Source organism: Vicugna pacos, chromosome 28, assembly GCF_048564905.1.
Source record: "Vicugna pacos chromosome 28, VicPac4, whole genome shotgun sequence".
Lineage (NCBI taxonomy): Eukaryota > Metazoa > Chordata > Mammalia > Artiodactyla > Camelidae > Vicugna > Vicugna pacos.
In genome coordinates, this window is record NC_133014.1 from 1,801,813 (window position 1) to 1,829,303 (window position 27,491).

The 27,491-nt window shown below is 42.2% G+C and overlaps 1 pseudogene; it reads right to left on the minus strand.

The window, feature by feature from the left end:
• Positions 1 to 24,795: 24,795 nt before the first annotated feature.
• Positions 24,796 to 26,582, minus strand: LOC102542689 (tRNA-dihydrouridine(16/17) synthase [NAD(P)(+)]-like pseudogene; annotated as a pseudogene).
• Between the last annotated feature and the right edge of the window lie 909 nt (positions 26,583 to 27,491).

A 27,491-nucleotide genomic window follows, 5' to 3' on the forward strand; every position in this document is an offset into this window, starting at 1 on the left:
ATAAAATGAATTTCACTAGGAAGTATCCCAAAGAGACTTCAGGCTGTTCCAAATTTAAACTTAATTTGACACTGTCCAGATATTATTTTCCATTGTTCCAAGAGCCTAGGAATAAAAATGGCAGTCCACCATAGTAAACAGACTTATGGTTATCAGGGGGGAAAGGGGGTGGGAAGGGATAAATTGGGAGTTTGAGATTTGCAAATACTAACAACTACATATAAAATAGATTAACAAAATTTCTTCTGTACAGCACAGGGAACTATATTCAATATCTTGTAATAACTTATAATGAAAAAGAATATGAAAATGAACATATGTATGTATATGTATGACTGAAACATTATGCTGTACACCAGAAATTGACACATTGTAACTGACTATATTTCAATTAAAAAAAAAGACAAAAATGACAGTCCACAGAACTGAAATCCTGGCATTTTTCTTTCTGACTTAAGGCAGAAAATATTTATAAGATCTGTATTATTCCTGACTCTTTCTCCTTCTAAAAAGAAGAAGTCAGAGGGGAAGGTACAGCTCAGTGGTAGAGTGCCTGCTTAGCATGCGTAAGGTCCCGGGTTCAATCCCCAGTAACTCCATTAAAAAAAAAAAAAAATCACATCAACAGTTCTCTAACTTCACATCTAAGCCAGGGTGCTTTCAAAATTCACAACTTTCAAACAGCATGTATTTTTCCCCATGTCTCAGTAACTCTGTATATATTTGCAAAATTCATATGTGCCTACAAATTTCTAAGGGGGAAATATTTATTTTTAATAACCTGGAAACTATGGAAGAGGATAACAAATAAAATAACAATTGTATACAATTCTATAACTCAGAGATGCCCACTGTTAACATTTAAAGAACTTCCTTTCAGTCTTTTTTCCTATATATAAATAAATATTAAATCAAGTTCAAATATATGCGTGAATAGACATAACTTACATATAGAAATTGCTTTGTCCTTTGATTATTCAATTTAGCCATGTTATTAGCATTTCCTGTGTTATTAGATATTCATCTACAAGTAATTTTAATGTTGGCATCATATTCCATTACATGGATCACCATATTAAGCTTTACCATCAATCTATTGTTGGAAATTTAGGGAATTTCTAGTTTGTCACTAAGATAAGTAACAAAGGTTATGAGATTCCTGGTAGATAAGTCTCTATGTTTGCTTCTGATAGTTTCTTAGGACAGTCTTAGAAGTGGAGTCACTGGGTCAGGAAGTGTCTTGGTGCCCACGGTCCACAGAGCGCCTGACCTCATTATGGTGCAGTTAGGGGAGGGAACAAATCCTTGTCCCCGCAGCCCTGGGTATTAGCCACATTTTAAATCCTCAAGCTGTAAATTATAAACAGCCAGAATTGATTCAAGTTCACCATTGTCAAGAAATTCCACTGCCATGGTTATTAGCAAGAGCCATTTGTACCAACCTGCAGGATGGACACACTATGTTGGCCACACCTCCCACCCCTCCCATGTTGTTTCCCTAGGTCTTCTTAGATTCAAACACTTGACAGTCCTATGATGCTTTTGCCATTTTATTAAGGGAAAAAAGGCTCTGAGAAAGTTGAAAATATTGAGTACCTAATATATTAGGTACTCTTCTGAGAGGATTTACATTTCTAAAGACCAGAAAAGAGACAACGGTTATTGCTAAGGACACTCTGGGGAGGTGGTGATTTGGGTATCAGTGGTGGAGAAAGAAGTTTGTTCCCTGTCTTTCTCCAGCCCTATGTCATGTAGACACTGTCAGTGCAGACACAGTGGTCAGCTCTTCTTGGCAAGGGGCCTAGGGCCAACAGCAAGGAATGCAAAGTGCCTTTCTATTTCTGTCTGTCTGTCTGTCTATCTATCCATCTATCCATCTATCAATTGTGGCCAATTTTCATACTGGCTTCACTGGCCCAACCTATCTTTCCAAAAGGAAAAAAGCAAAGTAGCAGGCAGAGGAGAAGTTGGGTTTGCCTCAAAAGCGATCATACGAAACAACAAAGTGTGTCGTCACTGACAGAAAGCAGACTGAGGAAGTAAAGTGAGCAGGGAAGCTGCCGCCCACTCATGTGCAATTTTTCAGAAGGACTGGGAGATTGTAATTCCTCACCTGAGAGTTTGTCATGGTTCTGTGTGAGCAGAGCCAGTCTTTTCGGTTGAATTAAGCACAGAAAGGAGAGCCCACAGCCCCGGCTACTCAGAGGCTGCATCCCTATTCATTTGTCAGCAAAGAAGCAGAAACATGAGCGCAGGTTCCTGATTCTTCAGCCTAACACCCCCACCACGTGAACTAGCAAAACTGGAAGGCCACAAGTTGAGCCCTTGGGCTAGGTGACTTCATATCTAACAAGGGGGAGGATTATGCCAACTACTTTGGGGAAAGGGCTGGAATTCCCAGGAAATGGGCCATCACCCACCTTTTGACCTTTGATCTGATCATAATCAGCCTTGAAACTGCCCTGGCACCTGTGGGAGTGACATTAAGCAGTGATTGTATTTCAATGAGTGTATATTAAAGCTCAAGGTCTACTGGGAGGTGAATCTTCCACCATCTTGGCGCTAATGGCTGTGTCATTCTTTTAATGGCTGTGCCCTGCTCCTTTCCTTCCTGTCTCATTACTAATCACAAAAAAAAGTCTAAAGGTATATCCAACAGCTTGGATCTTTATTGAGATTTACAGAAACATTTTTAGGATTTACTTAAATGTAAGAAAATCAAATGTATTTGAAGTCTAATTTGAATTGTTCTTCCCTGTAAGGAAGAAAGCCCAAATAGCTAGTAACCTAACAGTGTGATTTTTGAAGTTTGTAATTCAAGTTTATAATTTAAAAAGATAGATTTTTGGGCTGGTCAGGTGGTGACTGAGCCCAGCTGGGCATATGAAGTAGACATACTAGCAATAAAGCCAAACATACATGACTGCATGGCTGTTCTTAGCCAGCTTGTTGCAGAAGCTGGTAATTGTCCAGTAAATGTCAAAATCTTCTCCTGAAAATATCTACCTGAAGGGCTATTCTGCCAGAAGATATGAAAGGAAAAGAAAACTGCAAAGAAACAAGTGGAAAACAGGAAATAAGTACATATCTATCAATAAATACAAAATGTCAATGAACTAAATACTCTAATCAAAGGATACAGGGTGGCTGATTGAATAGCAGATCTAGACTTTTCAATATGCTGCCTACAGGAGGCTCACTTCAGGGCAAAATACAGTCAGACTGAAAGTAAAAGGATGGAAAAACATATTTCATGCAAGTGGAAATGACAAGAAAGTAGGGGTAGCAATATGCTTATCAGACCAAATAGAATTTAAAACAAAGGCTATAATGAAAGACAAAGAAGGGCATTATATAATGATAAAGGAATCAATACAAGAAAAAGGTATTATACTCATTAACATATATACATCCATCTTGCAGCACCTAAATATATAAAACAAATACTAACAAACAAAAAGGGAGAAATTGAAAATAACAAAAAAATAGGAGAAGACTTTAACACCCCACTGACAATGATGGACAGATCATCCAGACAGAAAATCAATAAAGCAACAGAGGCCCTAAATGACAGAATAGACCAGTTGAACCTTTGATATTTACAGGTCACTATATCCAAAAAAATCAGAATACACATTTTTTTCAAATATGCATGGATTGTTTTCTAGGATAGACTACATACTAGGTTACAAAACAATACTCAACTCATTTAAGAGGACAGAAATTATATCAAGTATCTTTGTTGACCACAACAGTACAAAACTAGAAATCAACTACAGAAAGAAAAACAGGAAAAGAACAAATATGTGGAGACTAAACAAGCATGCCACTGAAAAAATAATGGGTCAATGATAAAATCAGAGGAGAAATGAGAAAATACCTTGAGACAAATGAAAATGAAAACACAACTTTTCAAAGTCTATGGAATGCACCAAAAGCAGTTCTAAAAGGGAAGTTCATAGTAAAATGGGCCTTCCTCAAGATACAAGGAAAATCTCAAATGAACAGCCTACCTACCCTCTAAAAGAATTAGAAAAAGAAGAACAAACAAAGCCCAAAGTCAGCAACAGGAAGGAAATAATAAAGATCAGAGAGGAAATAAAATACAGATTAAAAAAAAAAACAAGTAATGGTTATTTTTGGAAAGATAAACAAAATTTATAAACCTTTAGCCAAGCTCACCAAGAAGAAAAGAGAGAGGGCCCAAATAAATAAAATAAAGAATGAAAGAGGAGAAATAACAACCAATGCCACAGAGATTTAAAAACATCATAAGACAATATTATGAATTTATATGCCAACAAACTGGACAACCTAGAAGAAATGGACAAATTTCTGGGAACATACAGACTGCCAAGACTTGGTCAAGAAAAAACAGAAAACTTGAATGGACTTATCACTGGAAGTGAACTAGAATCTGTAGTAAAAATTTTTAAAAACTCCCTGTGAACAAAAGTCCAAGACTGGATAGCTTCACTGGGAAATTCTACCAAATCTATGAAGAATTTAGACCTATCTTTCTCAAACTATTCCATAAAATTGAAGAGAAGGGAACACTCCCAAGTTTGTTCTACAAGCCACCTGATACCACCACCCTGATACCAAAACTATAAAAAAGAAAATTACAGGCCAATATCTTTGATGAATATAAATTGGTTTTAGCCCAAGCTCACAGAATGGCTCAATAAACTCAAATCAATAAACAGGATACACCACATTAACAAAAGGAAAAACAAAAGCCACAGGATCAATAGACACAGAAATTGCATTTGACAAAATTCAACATCTATTCATGATAAAAATTCTCATCAGAGTGGGTACAGAGGGAATATATCGCAACATGATTAAGGCCACTTACAACAAACCCACAGCCAACCTAATACTCAATGGTGAAAAGCTGAATGCCTTCCTGCTAAATTCAGGAGAAAGATAAAGATGCTTCTATTTAACATAGTATTGGAAGTCCTACCAATAGCAATCAGACAAGAAAAAGAAATAAGAGATATCCAAATTGGAAGGGAAGAGGTAAACCTGTCACTGTTTGCAGAAGACCTGATACTCTATTCAGGGATCCCTGAAGCCTCCACTCAGAAACTATTAGAACTAATAAATAAATTCAGCAGGATTGAAGGATATAAGATTAATGTACAGAAATGTGTTGTGTTTTTATACACTAATAATGAAATATCAGAAAGAGAAAGTAAAAAAACAATCCTGTTAAAAATCACATCAAAAACAAACCCTAGGAATAAACTTAACTAAGGAGGTGAAAGGCCTGTACGCTGAAAACTATAAAACAAACATTGATGAACATTTTAAAGAGAATCAAAGAAATGGAAAGATATCCTGTGCTCTTTTGGAAGAGTTAATTTATTACTAAAATGGCCATACTACACAGAGCAGTTTACAGAGTTAATGCAATCCCTATCAAAATGTCCATGACATTTTTACAGAACTAGAATAAATAATCCTAAAATTTATATGGAATCACAAAAGACCCCAAGTTGCCAAAGCAATCCTGAGGAAAAAAGAACAAACCTAGAAGTATAAAACTTCCAGATTTCAAACTATACTTCAAAGCTACAGTCATCAAAACAGCAAGATACTGGTGCAAAAACAGACTCAAAGATCAGTGGACAGAATAGACAATCCAGAAATAAACCCATGCATCCATGGTCAATTAATCTATAACAAAGGAGGCAAGAATATACAGTAGAGAAAAGGCAGTCTCTTCAATAATTGGTGCCGGACAGCCACATGTAAAACAAATTAGAACACTCCCTCACACCATACACAAAAATAAACTCAAAATGGTTTAAAGAACTAAATGTAAGACATGACACCATAAAGCTCCTAGAATAGAACACAAGGGAAACATTTTTGGATGTGAATCTTAGCAATATTTTCTGAGATCAGTCTCCCACAGCAAAAAAAAAAAAAAAAAAAAAATAAGGAGGGAGAACCCAACCAACTTAAGAGCTCTTGCATAGCAAAGGAAACCATCAACAAAACAAAAAGACAACCTACAGACAGGAGAAAATATTTCCAAACAATGCAAGCAACAAGGGGTTAATATCCAAAATACACAAATAGCTTATATAACTCAGTATCAAAAAACAAACAATAGAATTTAAACAATCAATATAAGACTTATATAGACATTTCCCCAAAGAAGACAAACATGTGGCCAACAGGTACATAAGAGATGCTCAATATTTCTAATTATTAGAGAAATGCAATTCAAAACCACCGTGAGATATCACCTTACACCTGTCAGAATAACTATCAACAAAAATCTACAAATAACAAATTTGACAAGGAGGTGGAGAAAAAGGAAGTCTCATACACTGTTGGTGGGAATGTAAAATGGTGCTGCCACTGTGGAAAATAGTACGGAGATTCCTTAAAAACTGAAAATAGAACTACCATATGATGCAGCATTTCCACTCCTGGGAATACATTCAGAAAAATGAAAATACTAATTCAAAAGGATACATGCACCCCAATGTTCAGAGCAACATATTTACAATAGCCAAGACATGGTAGCAACCCAAGTACCCAATAGCAGATGAGTGGATAAAGAAGATGTGCCCCCCACACACAATGAAATATTACTCAGCCATAATAAAGAATAAAATACTGTCATTTGCAACAGCATGGGTGGACCTAGAGAATATGCAACTCAGAGAAATACAAATACTATATTACTTCTATGTGGAATCTAAAAAATAATGCAAATGAATGCATATGCAAAGCAGAAACAGACTCAAAGACATGGAAAACAAACGTGTGTTTACCGAAAGGGAGGGACAAATTGGGGGTTATGGGATTAATAGATACAAACTACTACACATCAGATACATAAGCAAAAAGGATTTACTGTATAGCCCAGGGAATTATACCCATTATCTTGTAATAACCTATAATGGAACACAATCTATAAAACTATTGAATCTCTTATGCTACACACCTGAAACCAATACAATATAAATCAACCATACTTCAATTAAAATATATATACATATAAAATAACAGCTTTAAGTACTATGCAACAACACTGACAGCGTTTACAATATATTGCTACATAAAAGAAATACAACATAAGACACGCAGCATGGGCACAGCTATGTAAAAATACGTTTCACACGTGGGAGGCGGCCAGAGGGAGCACAAGTAAATGTCAGAAGACAGTAATATTTGTGGTGATACAATTTCTCCCCTTCAATTTATAAATTTTCAGCAACTTGTTTATTTTGATTTGGTAATAATAACATGCAGGAACCAATGACAGAAGCAAAATCTGACTTTCAGTAATTTCTCTTCATTATTTTAAATACAGTCTCTCAAATCTGCTTCCCCCATCCCACCTGCCATCAAGTACCATGACTGCTAAATGGAAAACTGAAAGAAAATTAGCTAATTTTGACATGGCAAATTGTAAGGTCAGTTAATTCCTGATTGCGGAAACAACCGGAAAAATAAATTACTTTCTCCACTGATTAGAAATAAATCTTTCTACGTAAACTTGTCTGAGAATAAATACGTAATTTAGGATTGCCAGCCTGACAAGAGCCTGTGTTTAAGCCCACCTCTTATCTCTTCTGTGTTATTTGACAATAAAAGGGGGCACCCCTTCAAAACTTTCTGAATCTGAGACTCAAAACCACGCTGAACTTAGATAAGGGAATGAGGAGGAGAGAGAAGAAACGGGGGAGGCTTGTGAAACACTGTTAATTTTTCTACAAAGAAAACTACCATATTGGAAAGAAATCCATTTCCCTTTAACTTGGCAATTTTGTTTGTTCTTTGTCATTGCAAATGTATGAACAATGTATGCCTTTCACTTGGAGGCCTCGAGCAACAAAGGGTGGAGGTCCTCAGCGGGGACAGGTAGCAGGTAGCATCCAGAAGTTTCCAGCAGAGTTCCAGGGCTGCAGCTACAAGAGGAGGTCCAGGATCCCAACGACAAGAGGCAGGATGCCACCAGAACAAAGTCTGGCTTCTCTATTTCTTTGTTGTTTATTCTGCTGTTATAGGATCATTGTTGAAAGAGGACAAAATCAGAGCTGGGGAGGATGGCAGAGTAGGAAGACCCTGAGCTCACTTCCTCCCATGGGGCACACCAGAATTAACAACTGACAGAGCAACTATCAATGAGACAGAACTGAAGGCCAGCAGGAAGCATCTTCTACAACTAAAGGTACAAAAAAGGAACCATGAGACGGGTGTGGGGGGGTGGATTCGCAGTATAATCCAGTCCCATCCCTCTGGGTGGGTGACCCACACATGGGAGGTTAATTACAATTGCAGTGGCTCCCCCTAAAGAGCAAGCGATCCAAGCCCCACATTGGGCTCCTCGGACCAAAGGTCATGCCCTGGGAAGAGGAAACCCCAGAACATCTGGCTTTGATGATCAGCATGTCTTACAGTCAGGAGACCCAGAGGGCTGTGGGAAATAGAGATTCCATTCTTAGAGAACACAGAAAATCTCACAGGCTCTGGGATGCAGGACAGAAGCAGTAATTTGAAAGAGTCTGTGTCAAACACACTTGATGACCTGGGAGGGTCTCCCAGAGAGGCAGGAGATAACTGGTATTCACCCTGGGGACACAGATGCTGGGGGAAGCCACTTTGGGAAGCTCTACCATAAGGACACAGGTGCTGCCAGCATCATTTTGGAATCCTCTCTCCAGCTTACTAGCAGCAGAACCCAGTCCCACCCACCAGCCTGTTGGCACCAGTACTGGGACTCCTCAGTTCAAGCAACTAGCAGGTGGGGACACATCCCCACTCACCAGTAGGCTGGCTGCCTTTGGACTCACAGCCACCCAGAAATACAGCCCCACCCAGCAGAGGGCACAGGACCTGGCCCCGCCCACTAGTGCACCTGCATTGGCCCCAAGACCTCTATGGACTGCTGTGAGCCAGCACCGCCCACCAGCGGGCCAACACCAGCTCCAGGACAATGGATCCTTCAGCCAGTGACACCAATATCAGCTCCTCCACCAAGCGAGAGCTGGTACTTGCCCCAGGACCCTCAGGACCCTGTCCCCGCCCACCAGTAGGCTGATATCAGCCCTGGAACAGCTGGGACCCCTCAGTCGGTCACCCTCACACATCAGAGTGCCAGCACGAGCTCTAGGACCCCCTGCAACTTGCAGCCAGAGACCCCAGGACCTAGCGGGCTGACACCAAATCTGGGACATCCAGGGCCCTGGGGTCTGAGACCCCAATTCCCAAGTCTACCCACCAGCAGGCTAGCACTAGCACTGTGACCCTCACTGGGCCTAAGCCCCACTTACCAGCAGGCTGACACCAGCTCCAGGAGCCCCAAAGGCCCAGCCAAGCCCACCAGCAGGCTGATACCATGTGTGGCAGTCATGTGGGCCATGTGTGGCAGCCATGGGCAGCCAACACCAGCCCTGGGACCCTTTGGGGCTCCACAGCTAAAGACCTCGTGACCCAGCCCCACCCATCAGCTGCCAGCAACTTCTACAATAGGCAGGGCCTGGCAATCAGCCAGACTGGGGGCCAGCCATACCTGCCAGACCACCCATAGTAGTCAGCCTGTCACAGCAGAAGAACTCAGGCAGCCTAAATAGAGCTAAAGCATACAGCCCTCGTGACTAGAGGCGAGTGTGCTGCTGGGACACATAGAATGTCTCCCACATAAGGCCACTCCTCCAAGATTGGGAAATGTAATAACGATCCTACCCAATGCATAGAAATAAAAGTAGAAAATTAGGCAAAATGAGGTGACAGAGAAACATGTTCCAAATGATGGAACAAGATAATACACCAGAAGAACAAAGTCAAGTGGAGATAAGCACCTGATAGAGTTTCTAAGGTAACAATCATAAAGATGCTTAAGGAACTCGGGAGAAGAATGGATGAACACAGTGAGAAGTTTAATAAAGACTTTAAAATATGTAAAGAAAAAGCAAACTGAGCCAAAGAATACAATAACTGAAATAAAAAATACACTAGAAGGAATTCACAATAGACTAGATGATAGAGGAACAGATCAGTGAGCTGGAAGACAGAGTAGTGGGAATCACACAAGCTGAACAGAAAAAAGTAAGAAGAATTTTTTTAAAAAATGGAAGTTTAAGAGACTTGTGGGGCAACATGAAAGGTATGAATATTTGCATTATACGGGTCCCAGAAGAAAGAGAGAAAAGGGGTTAGAGAACTTATTTGATGACATAAGATCTGAAAATTCCCCTAACCTAGGAAAGGAAACAGACCTCCAGCTCCAGGAAGCACAGAGAATTCAAACAGGATCAACCCAAAGAGATCCACACCAAGACATATTGTACTTAAAGTGGCAAAAGTTAACGATAAAAAGAGAATATTAAGAACAGCAAGTGAAAAACTAGGAGGGAACTCTCATAAGGCTGTCAGCTGACTTTTCAGCAGAAACTCTACAGGCCAGAAGGGAGTGGCTTGATATATTTAAAGTGATGAAAGGGAAAAACTTACAACTAACAATACTTTACCTGGTAAGGCTTTAATTCATATTCATCGTATTCATTTTTGATGGACAGATTAAGATTTTCATAGATAAGCAAAACCTAAAAGTGTTCAGCACCACCAAATCAGCTTTACAAGAATTATTAAAGGAGTTTCTCCAAGCAGAAAAGAAAAGGCCACACCTAGAAATAAGAAAATTTCTAAAGGAAAAATCTAATCGGCAAATATACAGTTAGGATAATAGATCAACTACTTATAAAGACAGTAGGAGCTTGAGAGACAAAAGTGGTAAAATCATTTATATCCACAATAACTAGTTAAGGGATACACAAAAAGATATGAACTATGATGTCAGAAATAGTAAAATGATGGGGAGTAAAAATGCCAGGTTGTCAAAAGGCATTCAAACTTAAGAGATCACCAATTCAAAATAATTACATATATATGGGGTGGGGGGAGAGAGAGAGAGAGATTGCTATATATAAAACTCATGGTAACTGCAAACCAAAAATCTGTAATAGATACATACACACAAAAGAGAAAGGAATCCAATCACAACACTAAAAACAGTCATCAAATCAAAAGTGAAGAGAGAAAAAAAACCCCACAAAATGACCCAAAACTAACAAACAAAATGGCAATAAGTGTATACTTGTCAATAACTACTTTGAATATAAGTGAACTAAATGCTTCATTCTAAAGACACAGAGTGGCTGAATGGATATAAAAACAAGGCCCATATGTATGCCACCTACAGGAGACTCATTACTGATCTAAAAACACAGACAAACTGGAAGTGAGGGAGGAGGGAAAAGATATCCTCCAGAAACGGAAAAAAAAAATAAAGCCAAGGTACCAATACTTATATCAAACAAAACAGACTTTAGGGGGTGGAGGTATAGCTCAGTCACAGAGTACGTGCTTAGCACGCACAAGGTCCTGAGTTCAATCCCCAGTACCTCCATTTGAAAAAAAAAAAATTTAAAAACAAATAAAATAGACTTTAAAACAAAGAAACTTTAAAACTGTCATATGAGACAAAGAAGGACAATACATAATGATAAAGGGATTAATCCAAGAAGATATAACAATAGTAAATATACATGCACACAACATAAGACAACCTAAACACACAAATCAAATATTAACAGACATGAAGGGAGAGACTGACAATAACATAATAATAATAGGGGGCTTTAGCACCCCACTTACATCAATGGACTCATGACCCAGACAGAATATCAATAAGGAAACACTGGCGTTAAACAACACACTAAACCAAATGTACTTAATAGATATCTACAGGATGTTCCATTCAAAACCAGCAGAATACACATTCTTGTACACATGGGACATTCTCCAGGACAGTTCATATATTAAGTCACAAAACAATTTCAATAAATTTCAGAAGACTGAAATCATATCAAGCATCTTTTCCGACCATGACACTATGAGACCATCAATCAACTACAAGAAAAAGAGCTGCAAGAAAAACAAATACATGGAGGCTAATCAGTATGCTACTAAACAACTAATGGGTCACAGAAGAAATCAAAAAATACCTGGAGACAAATGAAGACAAAAACATGACAATCCAAAACCTATGGGATGTAGCAAAAGCAGCTCTAAGAGGGAAGTTTATAACAATACAAGCCTACCTCAGGGTACAAGAAGATCTCAAATAAACAACCTAAGCTTACACCTAAAGGAACTAGAAGAAAAAGAACAAAATTCAAAGTTAACAGAAGGAAAGAAATCATAAAGATCAGAGCAGAAATAAATGAAATAGAGACCAAAAAACAATTTAAAAGATCAATGAAACTACGAGCTGTTTATTTGAAAAGATAAACAAACTGATAAACCTTTAGCCAGACTCATCAAGAAAAAAGAGGGCGCAAATCAATAAAATCAGAAGTGAAAAAGAAGTTATGCAAATACAAAAGATCATAAGAGATTACTAAAAACAATTTTCAATGAAATAGACAACTGAGAAGAAATGGACAAATTCCTAGATATATACAAACTCCAAAGACTGAAGCAGGAAGAAATAGGAAACATGAACAGACAAATTACCAGTAATGAAACTGAATTAGAAATTTTCAAAAACTCCAACAAACAAAAGTCCATGACCAGATGGCTTCACAGGTTAATTCTACCAAACATTTAAAGAAGGATTAACACCTATCCTTCTTAAACTACTCTAAGAAACTCAGAGAGAAAGAAACACTTCTGAACTCTTTCTGCAAGGCCAGTATCACCCTGATCTCCTTACCAAAAAAAGATATCTTTTTAAAAAAAAAAGAAAATTACAAGTCAATATCACTGATGAACACAGATGCAAAAATCCTCAACAAAATGTTAGCAAATCAAATTCAACAATACATAAAAGGATCTTACATGATGATAAGTGAGATTTATCCCAGGGGTGCAAGGATGGCTCAGTATCCACAAATCAATCAATGTGATTCACCACATTAACAAACTGAAGAATAAAAATCATATGACCACTTCAATAGATGAAGAAAAAGCTTTTGACAGAATTCAACATTTATTCATGATAAAAACTCTGAACAAAGTGAGTATAGAGGGAACATACCTCAACATAATAAAGGCCATATATGACAAGCTCACAGCTAACATCATATTCAATAGTGAAAATCTGAGAGCATTTCTTCTAAGATGAGGAACAAGACAAGAATGCCCACTCTCACCTTCTTTATTCAACACAATATTGGAAGTCATAGCCACAGCATCCGACAAGAAAAAGAAATAAAAGAAATCCAAAGTGGAAAAGAAGGAAACCTGTCACTGTTTGCAGATAATGTGATACAATACATAGAAAATCCTAAATATGCCACCAAGAAACTATTAGAACTCATCAATGAACTTGCAGGATATAAAATTAATATACGGAAATCTGTTTCTATACTTGCAATGAATTATCAGAAAGACAAAGCAAGAAAATAATCCCATTTTACAATTGCATCAAAAAGAATAAAATACCTAGTAATAACTCTAAACAAGAAGATAAAACACCTACACTTGGAAAACTATACGATGTTGATGAAAGATCACCATCCTAAATGGATGACACAAACAAATGGAAAGATAAACTGTGCTCGTGGATCAGAATTAATATTGTTAACATGATCATACTACCCAAGGAAATCTGCAGATTCAATGCAATCCTTATCAAAACACCAGTGGCATTTTTCCTGGAACTTGAAGAAATAATTCTAAAATTTGTGTGGAAACACAAAAGATGCCAAACAGTACTCCCCAGCCCCAAAAATCTTAAAAAAAGAGCAAAATGGGATGCATCATGTTTACTGATTTCAAACTATACACAAAGCTGTAGCAATCAAAACAGCATGGGACTGGCACTAATAATAATAATAATAATAATAATAATAATAATAATAATAATAATAATAATAAAACAAAAAGACACATAGCTTAGTAGAATAAAAGAAGAGAGCCCAGAAATAAACCCACATTTACATGGGCAATTAATCTATGACAAAGGAGGCAAGAATATACAATGGAGAAAAGACAGTTCTTCCACAAGAGGTGCTGGGAAAACTGGACAGACCCTGCCCACTTGAACCTTGAGATGCTGCAGCCCCCGCTGACCACGTGTTCTCACCCCATCTATGAAAAACCCTAAGCTGAGGACCCAGCTAAGCCAGGCCCAGATTCATGACTCACAAAACTGTGAGAAAACAATTATGTGTTGTTTTAAGATGCTAAATTGTGGAGTACTTTGTTACACGGCAGTAGATAACTAACTCTCTCTTCCTTCCTGCTTCTTGTGTACCGATACCCTGATTTTAATAGTTCTAAGAAAACACTTACTAACCACTTTGTACACAAGTGGTGTAACAGATCTGAGAAATTGCCTCTGGGCTCCCTGGCAGCAAAAAGACAAGGAGGCACAACAGGCTACAAACCCCTGCCCGCTTCCCTCCTGCTTGAAACTAGCAGCAGATAAACAGGTTGTAAGGAGACTGTTCTCACAGAGTTAAAAAGTATGAAATCCCAAATTTTCAGCACAAGATAAAGTAATCTATTCTTGGCCTCTCATAGCATTCTTTAGTTTTACTCATTCTCTTCACAAACCTGTAATAGTTTAAAATTTTTAAATCCACTGATGTTACAGAGTTGGTATTGTTGCCAACCTAATGGCTTCCATCTTCCTTCACCTATGTTAGGTTTAAAAGATCTGCACATCTTATCACCAATAAGAACACTTGTTCTTTTCACTTTCCACTTATCTTCATGAAACAAGAAGGACAAAATGTAAGGAATCCTTGAAGCAACCTTTAGACAGAGACGCTCTGGGGACCACCAGGTAACACTGCACCTGTGGGCCCAGGAGCTGCATGTCATTTCATGAGCTCGGCTAAGTGCACCTGTGGGGTGGCACTATGTCCTCCACACTTGTAGACACTCACACAGAGCTGGTCCTTTTCTTAGGTGCTGTTGACTGAAATAAAATGCACAACTGAAAAGCTGAGAGCTATGTTTTATTCGGCATACATTTCTGAGGACTTAAGTCCCAGATGACAGCCTCTCAGATCGCTCTAAAAGACTGTTCCAAAGCGGCAAGGTGAAAGCCAAGATATATGAGTTTTTGCAACAAAGATCAGGTCATCAGAGCACCAAAAGGTTACTGTTAATTAAAGAAAACCAGATACCTCAAGTTAAGGAATTTAGCGCTTTTCTATGCATAGGAAGGTGCAAAGGTCTGGGCTCACTGAAATCACTCCTTTAATGGGCACCTAGCTGTCTAGGGCCAGCGTCCTGTTCTTTCCCATCCTGAGTTCCCTCAGGGGGCACCGCTAGGGTGACTGCAGAGGCCAGGCTGCCTGCTTGTCTGCATCCTGAGTTCCCTCTGCTCACTGTCAGGGGGTGGTGGTAGTGGCTGATGGCTGGATGGCCACAGCATCCTTTATTTTACTGACATTGCTGTATGTTCACACTGTCCACACTGCAGGACTAACCACGGCTACTCTTGAGGGGCTGTTGTAAGCTGCCCCTGGCAGTGTTCTGGTTGCTCTTACTCCCTCTCCTGGCAGTTCACCAGGGGGAGGTGTGTCTCAAGCGTGCTCATCTCTGCAGCCCTGGGTCCTCACTGGCCTCATCTGTGGTGGGGTCCCCTTCCACAGCCATTGCCTCTTGGCTGCATCAACTCTCAGCGCCGCACCCCCGAGGGCTGGGCCTTTGCCCTGCTGAGATTTCCAGGCTAGCTCCCCAGGCCCTGTACCTACTTTCTACTCTGCTCTTGGGGAAGGTGAAAACTTCTGGGCTCTGTCCTCACAATATGGGGACACAGAGGTATGAGCAAGCTGCACAAAAGGCCTTCTCTTGCCCCCCAGCTTTCCTACCATCCTAAGATGGCTGCTGGTGCAGCCCAGCTGCCTCCCCAGCCCCCAGTGTGCCCCACCTCCTCCCCTCGACTCTGCCCAGAGTCAGGACCTCCCGCCCATAAATCCCACGGTGGGTGTCCTCAGGTCACCTCCTAGTGCACTGAAGGAATAAGTAAGGAGAAAGAACTTGGAAAACACTTCCTCTCCTGATTTTCCAGACTCTCATCTCACTGCAAAGTCTTTTTCTGGAATTCAGAATCCCATTAGCCTTGCATCCTTTAGGACTGGGTAATCAGTATGCCCTACACGGGCACCACAGACACCTACGCATAGGATGCTGCTTTATACGTATTTGCTGTCTTCACGTCAGTAAATACTTAAATGTTTATCAAAGTTTTCTTTTTCAAGTAAATCCAGAATTCTTTGATATGAAAAACAATATTCAGTTGATTCACTTAATATATTTATAGGAATAAAACATGTTCAAATATATATAAATATGTTTCAAAGCTTCATGTAATACTTTTAATGCCTTAAATAATATAGTAAATGCTAAGCCTTCCTGTCAAAAATTTGCTTTTCTTTGACACAACATTGTAAAATGATTATAAACCAATAAAAAATGTTAAAAAAATTTGCTTTTCTGTTTTTTATTATCTTTCAGATTTACCTTAGCCACACTTTAGAAAATAGCGTTCATTCCAAATAGGCCAGGAAACTGATCTAACGCTGGAAAGATTCACCCATAACATCTGAAAGTTTTTCCCACCAAAACATCTGCGGGAACTATGCTCACGGAAAGCCAAAATCGGTGAACTACTGTGGGAAAATGTGGGAATCCACACCTCCAGGATAAAATTGTTTCAAACTTACCTCTGCTCCGCGAGGAACGAGCCCAAATCCGGGTCCACGGCAGCCCGGCAGCTCCGCCCGGCTGCCCCCCGGGGGTGGGGGCCCAGCGGGTCTGCCTGGCTGACTCCTTGCTGTGGCCTGCGGTTGCTGGTGTCGGGCCCCACCAGCCCCGGCCCGCCCCCGCCCGCCCCCGCCAGCACTCGCGGGGGCAGACGTCTGATGTATCTCCATCTCCAGCACGGCGGAGGCCAGCTGGCCGTCTTTGCTCTCTAGACGCATGCTTCTGCTGGCCCTCTTCTCACTAGGGTCAGCCAGGGAGAAACCACTGTTGATAAAAAGCAAACTGGGAATATCATTTGCACCTGGGGGATTCATAGTCCTGAGTGGTACAGCAGAAACACCTCTTACACGGAGGCCCTTCCTGTGTTTCAGCCTTCTAACATCATAGGGAAAACTGTGGCTACTCATCTCTAAGGGCGTGTTTTAGCACATTTCACACCAGCACTGACCTAACTATTCAACAACAGAGTATTAAGAAACTTGTGACATATACACAGTAGGAAATACCATGCAAACATGAAACATGCTCTCTAGAGACATACTGATATTAGGAAACATTTAAAACATGATAAACACCATTGATACACTAGGATATATTCCTTGAAATAAATATGCACCTAGTATATACATAGAACAGAAAACCAAAACACACAGCCTCCAAATCATGGCTGTCTCTGGGTGGCGGAGTTACAGATGATTGGGGCATCCTCCTTTGTCTTTGTCTCTGATTAATGATTTTTGCATCTAGTAAACAAGTACCTTTGCAGTGAGAAAATAATAATACCTATTATAAATATGAGAAAAATGACTACACTTGCAAGGCTATGGTGTTCTACTTTGGGGATTATGTCTCAACCCACTGCCACTTACTTGTGCACAGCTGGCAGCATCCCACAACCCCATAGTGACCAGCAGCAACGATTCGCTATCAAGAGTTGCTATGAAGCCAAAATCATTGTGAGCTAATTTTGAGAAGGATTTGCAGCATTGAGAAGCAATGTACGTGTCTGTGGGGTGGAAGGAGTGTAGTTCGTGGTCCACCATTCCTTGCCACTCAGTTCACAGAGACTCGCAATGACCCATGATCACAGATTCTGGACGACGTGTAGGAATTCCAAGCAAGCGCAAGGTAAGTGTGTTATGTCTACAACTGAGTGAGTGGTGGCGCTGACAGCCCAAGAGGCCACACTTTCTGGTGGAATCACAATTTACTTTAAATTTGGAAAGGCAACAGCTTTTGAAGAAAACACAGATGTGACCAAGGAAGTCTTAGTATTTCCTTATTACTATGATTTCCCTGCTTTAACCCACTCCTTCTGTTGAAAAGATAACTTAATAACTTACTCATCAGTAAGCAGAAGACAGAAAGTGCTGATAGAATGTGCTTGTATCTAATATAAAAATATTAGAGTTAGTTTTCATGCAGTGTGTCCGTTGTCTGGTAGGAACAAAATCCATATGCACATCTGAGCCACAAAATACAAATTGTGTGACATCTATGATTCCACCTACAAGTTAAATCCTCTCATTTTGCAGTTTAAACGGATGTTACGAAACATAAAGATGAACAATAAAATATATGATAATAATTTAAATTTTTCTTTACTTAGAAAAATAATATTGATTAAATATATTGTAATAATCTTTAATCAAAAAGAATATGAAAACGAATATATGTATATATATGGATGACTGGGAACTGGGACATTATGCTGTACACCAGAAATTGACACATTGTAATTGACTATACTTCAATGAAATAGTAGTAATAATAATAATATTGAACAGCAACTTAAAACACCATGACAAAACAAGAGAGACTGTGGGGAAAAGGAAAACTTTTATATTTTAGTACTGTTAACAGCACTTTTTTCCTGCATTTTGAACAAGGGGCCCCACATTTTCATTTTCCATTGGGTCACACAAATTTTGCACTAGGTCCCCCTCTCCCCACTTCAGTGAGTTTACAAAGGTCTCCTCTTAGCTCTCCACTGTCATCAACTCCCCTCCCTAAAGCACTCCAGCTGCTTTAGGACTTGGCATTGGAATACACCACCCACCCCTTAGTACTCTGACGGCTGTCTTCCTGGCCATGTCCCTTCATTCTCTGCAGAGCTGAGCCCTAGTCTGTGGTGTCTGTCTCTCTCTCTGTCTCTGTCTGTCTCTCTCCCCCTCCCTCCACCACTATACCTGTCATTCTTTGGCTTCAGCATCTACACCCTGGGCCCTCAGTTATGTGAGTGCCGCACAGGCAGGAAGCTGGCCTGCTCCCACGTCAGCCACCACCACCACATCCTCACTCCCCTTTCCCAGGTGAGACTCTGTGGTCCAGCAGACACTTTCCTTTTACTTGCCTCCTCTTGCATTCTGTCAAGGTCACCTGATACATGAGTTCTCTATTGCTGCATAACAAATTATCACAAAATCAGTAGCTTAACACAACACACATATATAAACCAGAGTGTCAGTGGGTCAGGGCCACTGGGGCAGGCTTAACTGAGTCTTCTGCCTGGATCTCAGGTGTCACTGGGCTGGGAAAGAACCCACTTCCAAGATCACTCGGTGTTGGCAGAATTCACTTCCTGGTGGCTGCAGGGCTGAGGGCCAGCTTCCCGTCAGCTGTCGGCTGGAGGCCACCTTTACTTCCCACAGGCTTCCTGCAGCCCCTGCTTATGTGGGCCCCCATATGTCTGCTCACTTTATCAAGCAACAGTGAGCATCTCCAGGGCGAGTCAACCAGCAAGGAAGAGCTTCATAGACTGTAACACAGTCACAGTGTAACATCCTGTCCATCACCTTTGCCATCTTCTATCGGTTGGAAGCATCCTCACCCAAGGGCAGGGGATCGTCACATAAAAGCATGAACACCAGGCAGTAGGGATCACAGGGCACCCCCTGGAGTCTACCTGCTGCCTGTGCCAAACCCCAAGCCCGGCTTGCTCCTTAAGTGGCTGGATGTGGCCATGGAGAACCCTGGGTGCTGCTCACGGTCTCACCTTGCCTCCACATTCAGGGTTCCCGGGGGGCCCCAACACCGCCCAGAAATCCTACTGCATTTCCCAAGGCAATTTTCATTCATGCTCTCCTCCACCTCCCTTATATATCTTCCCTCCTTTTCTCTTTTTAATTAACTTTTTAAGCTTTTTTTTTTCCCTTTAATGGAGGTACTGGGGATTGAACCCAGGACCTTGTGCATGCTAAGCATGTGCTCTACCACTGACCTATTTCCTTCCCACTCCTTTCCCTCCTTTTCTATCTCACCCACTGACTTTGCCTCTTCCTTCCTTCACTGATGGAATCAGCCAGGGTCCCAGAAGGAAGTGGAAGCTGCTCTGAGTACATAATCAAACAAACAGGTGACACGGGAGATGGACATGCTGAGAAGCTTACTAGAGGCCGGAGACTAGCAGCAGCAGGAAACCTCGACCCACCGGGAAGAAGGTGAGTGCAGAAACCACGGCGGGCCTTTCTGAGAGAGGCTGGGGCCCCAGAAGAGATGCTCCGTAAAGCAGGGTGAAACAGCGCCAAGCACTGGCCTCTTCCTTCCTCAGTCCCCCGGCAGAGACGCCTGCCGGCCAAACTCAGCAGGAAGCTGCTGACCCAGAAGCCAGAGCCGGACCCAGACACTGAGATTCAGAGCAAAGGGCAGCGAGGGCAAGGAATGTCTCCAAGGGCAATAAGTCCCAGGACTGGCACACGGACAAAATGAGGCCATGAGGATACAGTGCCCAGCCTCCCAAGGACACGCCTGCCTGCAGCCCTGGGGCACACTGGCGTCCGCCCACTCTCACCTGCTCAGACTGCTTTGTTACGGTTCCTCTCCTGTCCTGAATCCTGCGGGCCAGCATACAAACATACTATCACCACTGAAAAGATATATCTCAGGACCTGTGCTCCCAGCAATATAGAGTAGTAGAATGAAAAAACCTAACATTTTATATAAAATAACTGTGAGATGACTCTGAAAGGCGGGCAGAAGAAGGCAAACAAGTTAGGGACCCAAGAAATGACACAGCAGGGAGGCCCTTGGGTGTTTATGATGTCTCACGTGTCACCCAGACACGGAGCTGAAGAAGTCAGTGATCTGGAAACACCGACAGGTGCAGACCGAAAATGCCCCCCAGGAAAAGTCTGCCCTCTCTAGCCGGAGGAACAAGAGTGCGGCAGCCTAGTGGGATAGAAAGCTTTTGGATGGTAACTAGTTTACTGCAGCCAAACGGCGCAGACCCACATCCACCCAGACAGCAAAGGCCAGGTGGTGAGCCTAGACCCCACCTTCATCAGGCTGTAATAAGGGGCCCAGTCCCCCATCCCCACTCGGGTGGTGTTGGAGAAAGTGGACAGGGAGCTGGGACAGTCATCTCTGCTGGGTGCTGGGGGCCCCACCTCCTTCCTATGCACGTTCCCCCCATGTAGGTGGAGACCACAAGTGGGAAACCTGAACCTCACCCCTACCCTGCAGTAAGAGAGACCCCTTGCCCTGCTTGCTGAGATGTCAGAGGAGAATCAGAGCTTTCACCACTGTGCAGCAGTAGTGAGGCCACCACCCAACTGTGTCCCTAGAGGCCACACGAGGAGCCGTAGTGAGGTCCCCCAGCTCCCCAGTCCCTCCCAGCCAGGGTGGTATGAGCAGAGGCCCAGTAGGAAGCCAGAGCTCCCACACCTCCACCCAGAAGTAAGAAGCCCTTCCCTACCTTGATATCAACTGAGGTCAAGTGGGGAACTTGGATTTCTGATCCCACCTGACAGCAATGAGGCAGGTACCAGGCCCCTCTGCTGGAGTGGTGTCAGAGGAAACCAGCTAAAAAGAAAGCTTAAATAGGAATTAGAGCCTCATAAGACTTGAAATGCGCAAGTTTCAGTGAAAATTACCTGTCACAGTGATAACCAAGAAAAATCTCAACTTGAAAAAAAGGAGATGACAACACCAAAATGACACGGATGCTAAAATTATCTGACAAAGATTTTTAAGGCAGCTGAAAAATGAAAATGCTTGAACAAGTAATAACAAGTGAAACAAATGAAAAAAGTAGAAAGTCTTAGTGAAGAAATAGCCTCAGCAAAGAAGAGCCAAATGGAACTGAAAAACACTAGTAAAATTAAAAATTCAATAGATGGGCTCAACAGTAAACGGAGGAAACAGAGAAAAGAATCAACAAATTGGAAGATAGAACAATTGAAATTACCTAACACAAACAACAGAGAAAAAAATTAACAGACCCTCAGGGACCTGTGGGACTATAATAAAAGGTATAATGTTCATATAATAAGAATCCCAGAAGTAGAAGAGGAATGTTATTCCTCTTTAATGAGGAATTCTAACCCTCATTTAGGTTCCCAGAGCCAGCAGCATTTATTACAAGATAGTCTCAGGAAGCTGACATGAAGGAGCAGTGAGAATTAGACAGGGAACAAGGACTACATAAGGAACAGGATGCAGTGCTGGGTGATCACCCCTGTGGGCAGCCAGGAATCTGTTATGATGAGGAACCTGTCAGGAGGCATTTAGAGTGCACTGTGGAACGGTTTCTCTGAGAGTTGAGAGGCTGGGACATTATCCATTGACTCACATCCTTCATTGATGAGTGAGTACATTGGAGATGTTAACACTCAAAATTCTAGGGACAGGTTGATCCGGCTTCCAGGAGTTCCGAGGCCCAGAAGCACAAGGCTGAGAGCTGCTGTGGTTGTAGCGGAAGGGTGCCTGCAATCACAGGACTTACTCATGGCAGCTTTAGCTAAAGTCAGTTGTGATCCAAGATGATGTGCTGTGGTTACAGATAGTGTGGCAACACCAATGGACTTCCAGATAGTTTGGGGAGCTCTTAAAGAATCTTTTGTGTGTGTTCCCAAGATGCATCAGTTACCTGGTAGTTCCCAACTTTGTTAAAATTCTACTTTATCCTCATATTTTGCTTTCACTCTGATTAGGCACTGCTGGGTGGATGAAGCACTGAGTCACTTTAGCTGTGCCCTGTGGTTAAAATTCCCTTTATCAGGTGATTATTCTGTTAGCTTATTGCTGAGCTCATGAAGAGCAATTGCCTGGCACTGCCCGTGTTTCCCCTAAGTGTCACAACACTTCCAACAAGTCACCATGTCCCATAGCAAGAGCGATGGACTTGGGCTTGGTAGCGTCTGCCAAAACACTGAAGTCAATTTGTGTCCCTATAGAGTTGAAAAATAGTATTTTGTCTTCCTTAGTATTGCTTTTCCCCCACAGTGCTACCAAAATCTCTCTGCTTTTGTGATGTTATGAATGTTAGCTCCAAGAGGGAAGGAACTTTTTTCTTTGTTTATTGCTGTATTCCCAGCATGTAGAAAAGTGCCTGGCATATATTACACACTATTTTTGAATGGATGAATGCATGAGTATCTCAAATAATTTTCAGTGGAATAGCTCATTTATAATTTTGTTCACAGCCTTCTTCCTCCCCTTAGATCCCGATGTTAATTTGTGTAGGGAGAAGTGGGGGCATGAAAGAAGGGGGTATAGCAAGGCACAAATGTGAGTAATATACATCATAACATCTAAGCTCTGAAATCTATGATCCCTGAAGTGGTATTAAAATGAAGACAGCCGACTCCTCTTTTCATAAGATCAAATTTCTTCTTGGAGATTCTGCCCTTGCACAAGAAAAATAATCATAGGTGGACCTCAATTTTTCTATATTGATAGATGATCTAGAAAATAAAATATGAAGTTTACAGGAATATGAATTCCATATGCTAAAAACAATAATGTAAAATACTATTTACTACTTTAGAAGCTTAGTTTTTCTTTCACATACTTTTATCCTTGTGACTTTTGCTAAAATTGAATAAAAATTATGGAGTTGGGGAACAGATTCATGCTTGCCAGGGATTAGAGACTTGCTAGAGAGGAGGTAGGTAGGTGTGGCTGTGAACGACAATAGAAAAAATCTTGCTGGTGATGGAACTTCTGTGTACTGACTGTGATGTAAATTAGAGCCCCTGGCTGTGACAGTGTGCTGTCATTTTGTAAGACAGTGCCATTACTGGAAACTGGGTCAAGCAGACATGGGGTCTCTCTTTATTATTTCTGTTTTTACAACTTCATGTAGATTTGCAATTATCTCAAAGTAAAAAAATTTAATTTAAAAATTGTGAATTTATTAAATATAATAACAATTGAGAATATGTTATAATAGAGAGAACTAAAAGTGGTATCCAGAGCATTAAAAGTACTATGTGTATAAAATGTTTGGGAAAATATTGAATTTATTTATGGAGGTCAAGATAGTTCACAGTGAAAAATATAGTTTGATTCGTTGGGACAGTGTATTATGTTATAATAGGAAGCCTGATAATTCTTATTACTAATTGGGATTTCCTGTTTTTTTTTTTTCATTTGCCTATAGCTTTAACACAGATCATGTGACCCTCATGTTAGTCTTTCTATGTTATTCTTTAGGTTATTGTGTATTTCAGTGGTTTTAGTGTGAAATATTTAGAGGTTTTAATTTATTTATTAGTTTATTTATTTAGACATAATTAGCAAAATCATTTCAATATTTTCTCTTCTTGTTCTGCTGTAAATCCAGGGCAAGAGAAACAAAAAATTTATGTTACTATTTCCATGATATACCTTTGCTGTAATTTAATTTGTAATATTAAAATGTCACTCCTGGCATTTTTGTGACACTATTTAAACTTTAGAACATATCCTAGGCCTACTTGACCCCATCTGTAAACATGGGTGTGGGCAGAGGGGAGCTCCACCGCCTATTCTTGATCTAAATGCTATGGCTTTCTAAACTAGCTTATTTCTAAATAGCAATTTCTCCGTTGCACAAGACATCCAGAATAGAGTGGAAGCTCCCGAAGGGCACCAGACACGTGTCACACAGAAGTGGTAAGAAACTCTCCTGGGTGACGTTTAGTCGGACAGACTGGGAGACATTTTTAAAATCCCTTGTGTACCAAAATTATCTGAACTGTAGGTTATCTGTGATAGCTTGGCAGCAATTACTGTGGGTTATGATGTGAAACTTGTATTCACAGATTAGGAGGCACGTCCTAAAACTGCATAGCTAACTCATTTATTAATTTATGTATCTAGTTTTTCCATGTCTAAGTATAAAAGTAGGAATATTACCTGGTATCTGACTATGTTTTGTTTTTTTTTCCCATCTTTGAAGTGATTTATTGTTCATGTGAACACACGGGAGTCACGAGGATGGGCCAGTCCAGCCTAGGAGCCTGCTCCCCAGTGCAGCACCCCCGGGTCCCCAGCCTGGGCCGAGGGGGACCAGCTCAAGCTTCCACGTGAAGCAGCAGGAGGTTCCTTAAGGAAAGGCGTTTCCTTGAGCGGGATGCCTGAAGGCTTCGGCAGCAGGCCTGGGGCCTGGTAGGTGGCACAGGGGGCTGCCACTGCCCTTCAGGCCAGGGCACTGCCCACGACCTCAGGAAAGCCACCTGCTTCCCCAGGCCCGGTCTGTGAGCTTCCTGCAGCTGGGGCCGGGCCCCCTTCCAGGCCAGGGACTTCTCCAGTTTGGTTTCAAAGAGCAGCCCATGACCTGGTCAGTCGGCATTCTCTCAGAAAGCTCGCCTCTTGCAGCAGCCATGACAAAGGTTACACACACACCTGCTGCCCTTTGGATTTCCACACGGATCACATTTGGCGTATTTTGGCTTCAGCAAGGGGCCGAAGGTCTTGGCGGGGTTCCTCGGCTGCTGCTTCGGTTTGTTCTTGGACAGGACTTCCGCGCTGCCCTCCCCCTCCTCCAGGGCTGGCCTGCTATGGGCAGCCCTGCCCTCCTGGCTCCCCTCCCTGGGCTCTGGCTGAAAGTAGGGCTGGCAGGCCCAGTGGAAGAAAGGCAAGCCACCCGAAGGCTTCTCTCCCTCCTTCCGCCTGGTTGTAGCCTCCTAACACCGCAGCCTCAGCTCTCGGCTCACCGCCGTGATGCCCTCCAGGGCCTCACCTTGGCGAGCTCCTTGAAGAGCTGCGGACGCACCTGCAGTGTGTGGTGCCACAGTTTGAAGAGGTGGGCATGGACGTAGGACAGGGGGCAAGGGTGCTGCCGCACAGTGTCCAGGTACTCCTTGGCCAGCTCCCAGATGGCGGGGCTGCGGCCCGCAAACAGGGCAGGGTTGTGCAGGTTTCCCTGTGCACTCACGACCCCCTGTACCTCCATGTCCCGGAGGAAGCGCTCCACATCCCGCAGGCACCTGGTGTTTCCGTTGGCAAACACAGGGATGGCCACGGCCTTCCACACATCCTTGATGTGCTCCCAGGACACGGTGCCGGACAGGGGCCCCTTTTGCTCTTTGGCGCGGCGGTGCACGGTCAGCAACCGGCAGCCAGCCTTCTCCAGCATGTGGGCGAACAGCAAGGTCTTGTTGATCTCTGGGAAGACGCGGATCTTGCACGTGACCGGGACGGAGAGCTTCTCGCGGGCGAGCAGAATCATTCTGTGGAGCAAGTCCCACTCCTCCTGCAGGAAGGCGCCTAGTGACCACACTTGGCTATCATCTGCAGGGACCCCAGATTCAGGTCGATGGCGTCACAGTAACCCTGCGTCAGGAGAGCCACCTGGACAAACAGCTCTGGGTCATTGGCAAAGAACTGCGTGATGCGGAGCTGGTCCTCGGGGCGCACTTCTCAGTACAGGTTCTCCTTGAGGTAGTTGGCATCGCGGACGAAGACCTGGGCGTGCAGCTCGGGCGTGTAACACGGCTGCGCTCCGTGGCGGCGGCTCAGCAGCCTCCAAGCCAGCTCGCTTTGGTCCACCACAGGGGCCACCACGTGGCAGCCCCGCACCCCACGGTGCGGCTCCAGACCTCGAAGCCCTGCAGCTTCGGCATGGTCTCCACCCTGGGCCGAGCCGGGCTGTGGCTCTTCCTGAGGGGGCCGGGAGGAGCTGGGGAGGGGGGTGACAGTGTCCCGCCGGGGGGAACCGGGAGCTCCGGGGGTGCGGCGGAGGGTCCCATGGGGTGCGGCTCCCGAGCTCGCGCTGCGTTGTGAGGCCGCCACGCTGAGGCCGCCGCTGGGCCCAGGGCTCCGCGCCTGACTCTTTTGTTTTTAAGAGTGAACATTTTCATCGTTGTATGTGGAGGTAGAAAGAATCGCGAAAAACAAATTCTTTATTTAGAATCTAGAAATAATTGTTTTCTGATGAAAAAAAAAACACACTTTAAAGAGATGTGCAATAAATTTTGAAAAAGGAGTTCGCATTCATACTCCTGGAGTGTAAAATCTCTTTGCTTCGTTGTTCACTGAAAATGATTCCAAAGACCTACTCTGTCTCTGGCCGCTTCAGATTAGCTCTTTTCTATGTCAAGTACTTCCCTGCTGAAACGATGACTTTTTCTTTACTTATGTATTTTTGTCTATTTTTCAATGTGTCTCATGGTCAAAGTACTTTCAGCTCTTTAGAAAGCTTCATATACTGTAAGTACCTGACTTACACCCTCCCTGGTTTAACCTATAGTGAGACTGAATAAAGCTGCTTCCTCAGGTTTAGATTCTGATTTTGTTTCCAGCCAAGAATGCTATTATTCAAGGTACAACACCCTGAGAATAACTTCCTCCCTAGACAGTAATCTACAAAGGGGTCAATATCAGTTATCTGAATTCAGATGTGAATAATAAATCAGTAAGCTTTAAAACAAAAACAAAATGGGGAAACCTGTCTAAGTCTTTAAAGGTATTAAAAAGACTGAAGAAATTGTGAATGAAAAATTTAAGAGAATTATCTATTATCTACTCAGAAT